Source organism: Botryllus schlosseri, chromosome 1 (genome assembly GCF_051294905.1).
Source record: "Botryllus schlosseri isolate E-star chromosome 1, Bs_hap1, whole genome shotgun sequence".
Classification (NCBI taxonomy): domain Eukaryota; kingdom Metazoa; phylum Chordata; class Ascidiacea; order Stolidobranchia; family Styelidae; genus Botryllus; species Botryllus schlosseri.
The window spans coordinates 13,187,343-13,194,051 of record NC_137236.1 but is presented as its reverse complement, the minus strand read 5'-3'; the positions used below and the strand labels follow the sequence as shown (position 1 = coordinate 13,194,051).

The window sequence follows — 6,709 nt, the reverse complement described above, 5'->3', positions numbered from 1 at the left end:
ATGTAACTTGAAGCGACTGAGTTCGGCTTTCATGAGCTGCAGATCAATTATCGTAATTTCCGGAATTTGGTAATATGAGGCTTTCGTCTCCTTATTTACCGCTTGCGTCTCTCAGTTGTGTGACAAAGGATAGCGAATGACGTATTCATTACTTGGTCGTCGAATTTGATGTTTCAAATGATTCAGAGCTGCCTTATGCCTTGGACATATTATGTGGCATATTAATCAAGTAGATCATAGTATATTCAACCCAACTAATAATTTTAATATTGTGTTAGATGGTTTCAATCAATTTATTGAAGTTACATATAGACACGGCAACCAGTGTGACAGGGATTTTGATAGCATTCGTTACTTTATTGCATAAAGAATTGACACAGTGGTTATCAAACTGGGGTACGCAAGACGTTTCTGAGTGGTACGCGAAGAGTTCGTCGGTTTTTAATTATATTTAGTCTACAATTTGCTTCTTGTTGCATTGGGTAAGTCCACTGCACATGCACAATGTAACAATTACTTCATTTCTGCGACGTTCACTCGTTGGTGTTATCATCGCAGCAGATTCAGAACAAAGATTAACTAACAACTGGCGAGGTATAAGTATGCCTATTATCTATATGCAATGTTTTCGTTAACATCGATTTAAATGGGCTTTTAGTACGAACTAAAATGAACAATATTTTCTTTTTTATGCAATTACACTCATCTTTTTGTTACAAATATTTATTTGTGATATGGGTCACCCCACCTATATCCACGTCTTGCCATTCTGGGAAAAGGATCGTTCTTTTTATCTCTCACGGACGTCTGTCAGGTTCTTCCAAACAGTGGTACTGGATGTCTATTATGTTTTCAAGTCTTATACTTATAGAGAATACCTCATAGTTTACAATTTGTAACTCGATTTAGTTAGAAGATTATCGTCCCGATGTGGTGATGAACGCTTATTTAAATTCATAGCTCTTATTCATTAATGATAACCATAACGAGATAGTTGTCGACCCTGGACCATGCCTGGGACACTATTTGTGCTGGTTGTGTATTTGACTACCATGCTCACTGATGCCGACGACGACTTTTCTGGTAAGGGTTTGCGCTTGCGGCGACAATCCATGTCTCTTAAGTTAGCATGCGTTGCTGTACTTTTCAGAATGCAAAACTCCTGAATGGTGTACTGCATGCCAGTCTGGAGGTGTGGAAGGGCGTTGTCGAAAACGCACGCCGGGCGGACTTAAGGATTGCACAGCATGAGGAACTTAGAACGCTTCCTTCCCTAATTCACCATCATATTGTACAAGTTAAAAACGATGATATTTGATTGCTACATTACTATTAGTACAACTGATATTTTATTTATACTATAGTAAGTAAATACAAGTAGATATTAACTCTACTCGATTCGTGCTTAGATATTATCATATTGGAGACCAATTCGAATACACTGTGAGAGAGAGAAGCAGAGGTGGTCAAAGTAGTCGATAAAGCTACTCAAGTAGAAGTAGAAGTAGCGACGCAAAAATCAACTCAAGAACGAGTAGAAGTACTTATTTTAAACGCAACCTAAAACTACTTGAAGTGGAAATAGAATTGACTGACTTTAAATCTACTCAAGTAAGTAAGTAGTTGTGAAAACGGTCGTAATGCGTTTGCACGGACTGTTAAAAGCTGCGAATTGAGCTATACGGAAGGTTTAGAGAGCTTGATTCATATTGATGCATCCCAGGAGGTATCAACTTTTGACAGAATAACCATTCGTCCGCATCATGTGATGCAAATGATAGTTTTGATATGGAAATGCGATACTAATCCTTTGTTTACTCGAACACCCCGTTTTAGAACATATCATGACATGGCGCCTTCCCCCATATTATAAGGCTCGTATAGTTTATAGTCGATGAGCAATACGGAGAAGTTGTATCGGATACGGTGTTAAAGGGCACTGCACTCTAAAAATGATGTGGTCTCAAATTGAAGTGTAAAACGAAGAATAAATTTTGGCCGCAGCCGTTCATACACGACGGAAATAGAATACAACAGGCCCGATTTTGAAATAAATCTCCTGACTGAACATCTTCCGTTGAACGCGGTATCTAAACCTCCTTGGCGTGTACGACATATTTCCTTCATAACATCTGCTGACAACTAAATAAAGTTCGATCTCTGCGTGACTGCTGGAGCGTGATGTGTTTGTGGAAATTTCAATACATTGCAGCTCCATTACGGTGGCGTTCTGAAGCAAACGGCTGCGGATAAAAAAATTCGTTTTACCCATAAATTTGACACCACATCATTTTTAGAGTGCAGTGCCCCTTTAACACTTCGAGCGATTAGTATACGGTAATAAAAAATATATCGGATCGTAAAAATGTCATGTAGTGTAGCTGTATTTTCGGAAAATAGAGGCATTCTACACTTGCTTTTAAATTTCATCACGTATGATCTCCAGAAAAAAGAACTGAAACTAATTACAACTTAAAGTATGATGCGGGAATTGAAAGAGAAATACCAATACTACTTCTAAAAAGCGGGAATATATTTTATGTCTTTTTCCCAGAAAGTTTCAACGGTATTCGACTAAAACCGGTCTAACGCACAAAAAAGTCAGAGTCCACTTTTTCAGATTAGAACACACGCCATGGGCTGTGTGGGCTGATAGGTATATGCTAGATTGCGAAACGGTACTTTTTAAACGTGTGGGTCATATTTACTGTGATGAAATATTTCATATGGCCGACAATGCGGCGGAAAAGGAACCATACAACCCGCTACTTAAAGTATATTCATTCACCTATACTTTCGTGAAAACTTATGAGTCACTTCATATATGTACCGTGCGCGAAGACCGACGAAAATTCTGGGCTTTACTTGACTTTTATGAAAATTAGGTGTTGGTACTCCGCGGAAACAGCTCCAAAATTCGTCAGGCCATCTTCCTGATTGGACGATTACACCACTTCTACTTGACAAACTGAAAATAGCGAGAAGAAATTAAGTAGATCATAAAATTTTACGAAGTAGAAGTAGAGGTTGCGGAAATCAGATCTACTTGAGTAAGTACCGCAAGTAGCAGAAAAATACTTGATTACTTCGAAAAAGTAGAAGTACTTCGTTACTGACCACCTCTGGAGAGAAGGGGAGTACTCGTTTTCGCCTGTACCATCGAGATGCTTTGACGACGGAGAGGCGATACGACCAAGGTCACCTAGTCTGCACCTCTTTTTTTCTCCTCCGTGCAATCCGTGGATGCTGAGCGGCTGGCAGGACAGCCGGGGATGCCAGTTTTCGAGTCTTTGGTGTGACCCGGCCGGGGATCGAACCCATGACCTACCGATCAAGAAGCCGGAAGCATCACGATTACACTATCTCGCTCGCTGTGAGTGGTAATGAGTCGCATATCGTCTTGCAATTGTCCACAGGATGGTGCAAATATCCATTGAGAATCAGGACTCAAACGAAAAATTGAGAATATATGGAAATATATATGTCGTGAATGATCGCCAATGTTGGAAATAGGAAATTGGCGTATATTGAATAGAGGGGGGGGATGAAGCAGTGCTTCTCAACCGATGGGTCACACGACCCATCAGATCAGAGGTCTCAAACACGCTGCCCGCGGGCCGCATGCGGCCCGCCAGAGCATTTTGTGCGGCCCCCGACGACATTTTACATTTTTAATAATTTGACAATATATAAGTGTCCCATATATCTTTTCAGGTTATAAAGTGAAAATTCCCTCTTAGATTGCTCCGAAAGCCTCAAACTAGTCATCAAACTTCACTAGCACATCAATTGCAAACGCTAGTGGAAGATTCAACATTTCGCCACATTTCTAATTCATGATGACAAATCCTAACCATTGGACGATTCGTGACTGAAATTTGTGAGTTGGACTTAGACGCGACCTTTCCTAAATTAATCAGACTCGGGCTAACTCGATGGCAAAATGAAAATGACTCGAGTGGACTTGAAGTGACTCGGAATGCCGTGAATTTGTTAGAACCATGGAAGCAACAAACTAAGCGCGTATCAGAGGAATAGTAATGGATCAGAAGATTGCAGCTTGGTATTTCGCTAACTAAGCAAGTAATTATGGCAACCATAGGCAATCTGTTAGTTACATCTTTGGTCGCTAAACCATGTCATTAAAGGGCACTTAAAGGTATCAAGTACCGTAGTGGGACGCTCCAACGATGTAACAGCAATGGGCCGTTCGGCGTTCCAACATTTCAATCACTAGGACACATTCATTAATATATTTATATTAGCTTTATATTTTTTTCTGCTCCTTTATTTGAAGATATTTGGCCATGAGTTTAATAGCCTACTTATCAGAAGTATACCCGAATCATGGATTGGACTTACAATGCTCAACTTAAAAATGTTTTGATATCAGATCAGTCTGTAGGGGAGACCGGGGACAATTGTAACACTTTTCGTATTTTCCAACATTACGTGTTCTTCTCGTGGAAATTTCACTTCCAAAGTTTTATATAAAGAAGCCAACAACTCGATAGTTTATATGAAAACTAAATTGGAACTCAATCAACAACCAATCATGGAAATTTTGGGTCGCAAAAATCGCTGCTCAAATGTTACAATCGCCCCGTACCCAGGGGCAATTGTACCACCCTTGCGGGGCGATTGTAACAGTGTTATTTATAACTAAACACAAACTGAATGAACAACGAAAACGGAAGCACAAATTGTAATATTGCATAAAATCAAATGATAAGACGTTTGAACGCTTCCAGGCTACGCCTCATCGCATTTATGGCATCTGAATGCAATATCACCCTTCGTGTGTTGTTCAAGCTTAAAGTGTACAAGAGACACATTCATTCCATCATCTCCCTACACATATTCGGCCTCTTCTACCAAGGTTCTGTTGTTCAGAGGGCATAATGGGTTGGTCATTCGGTCACCTTGCGAAGGTGCGAAACCGACCTGGCTAACATATCTTGGTTGAATGGGCCGATGATAGTATAGTAAAACGAGGACGCAACATTGTGTAGCGTCAAAGCTATAATGACATTTATCTGTGCTGTAGAAAATTAACATAAATTGTTCACATCAAATATCAAAATGTAAGTGGACCATGATCAAAGTCAGAGGACGAGAATTAAGACATGACTATTGAAGTTCGAAACACCAAAAGTCGATCAACATGAGAAAGGGTGGTTGAATCACGAAAGTAACCGAACCGTCAGATTCACATCACCACTATTGTATAGCCGTTTCGACAGATGATCATGTTAGAATTGGTATCGCAAGGCAGTATCTGTTCTGGTGAACTTCTGGCTGTTGCAAGATTATTCTGCAGTAGATGAATGGTAATACCAACATATGAACAAAGACATTCAGAATTCATAACATATTGTAACGGGGCAAAAGTAACAGAGTGTTACGATTGCCCCTGACACGCTCGACCATGATTAGTGTCTCAGTATGGTACCTTCCCGGCGATGCAAGTCCTATTCTTTCCATCACCACGGTAGACTATAGTAACATTGTTCCAGCTACACATATTACGTTGTAACTACTTGCGGTACTATTCGTCCAGACAAATTATTCCGGACCAGAAAAACTTTACTCAAGGGTCAAAAATTTCGTTTTTTGCAAATTATTCCGGGGTTTCGCATCGTAGCTCAACGTAACTCCAGGTATAATAGGAAAGATAACTACTGCATGCGCACTTAAAATATCAAGCTGATTTCTCCATCCTACTAGCGGTGAGGTCGATTGTTACATTTGCCCCTAGTTACATTTGTCCCCGGTCTCCCCTATTATAAATCTGTTAAATTCAAAATATTCATGGTAGCTAAAAATAATAACCCGATAGCTTTTATGATGGCATCATACATTTGTCCGCCATATGGTGTCTATATCTTATCATTAATATCTATCAAGTACAACAACAATTCTATTCAAATAGGTATAAATGTGATGATTCTATTCGTGCCAGGCCTAAATTGACACAAGAGTAAATCACATTTTGACGATGTGTGTTTACTGTCAATCTGCTGAATCGGCTCACTTTCAATAGGATATTCATTTCCGCAAAATAAGACATAACTGGAAAGACATAGAATACCCCTATAAATGCTGCGGCCCGCGGCGTTGTCAAAACTGGAAAACTGGCCCGCGAGCACATTTGAGTTTGAGACCTCTGCATCAGATTGCTGAGAAGCTATTTCAGGTGGGTCGCGCGAGGAATTTTCAAGTGCTGCAGCTTTCTATTCAATGTGCCAAGTATGGCAATCACCTTATATTCTCACGATTCGACAGTTAAATATCCGTTCCCCGACTCTAACTTATATTGTTTTCGCCGTGCTTTGCGCGAAATATATCGAGTACCGGCAATGTCTTTAGTGTCTCCACGAATGCAGTGGTTAGAATATTTCATCTAAAATTTGTTCATCGATCTCGCTTAATGCGCGTACTTTTAGATAGCAAAATCTACCTTAACACAGTTTAATCACACTAGATACGGATATTCCCGACAAAATGTTTTGAACTAAGTATTAGGCGATATATTAGGGATGGTGTGAACGTTAGGTTCACATTCGCGTTCTGGTGTGAACCTCAGAAATTTGGAGGTTCACGTTTACAAACGAACCTTGGTAGGTTCTGCACTTTGAACCTTTTTCATAGATTACCATTTTTACGTCATTTTTATAACATCTTTGGTTGCAATTCTTTGCATTTCAAC

The 6,709-nt window shown here is 39.8% G+C and overlaps 1 long non-coding RNA gene across 1 annotated transcript; it reads left to right on the top strand.

The window, feature by feature from the left end:
• The first annotated feature begins 797 nt into the window (after positions 1-797).
• On the top strand, positions 798-1,393 carry LOC145442334 (uncharacterized). The gene is made up of 2 exons (XR_013916029.1): positions 798-1,083; positions 1,151-1,393. It is a non-coding gene; the product is annotated as an uncharacterized LOC145442334 (long non-coding RNA).
• Positions 1,394-6,709: the final 5,316 nt, after the last annotated feature.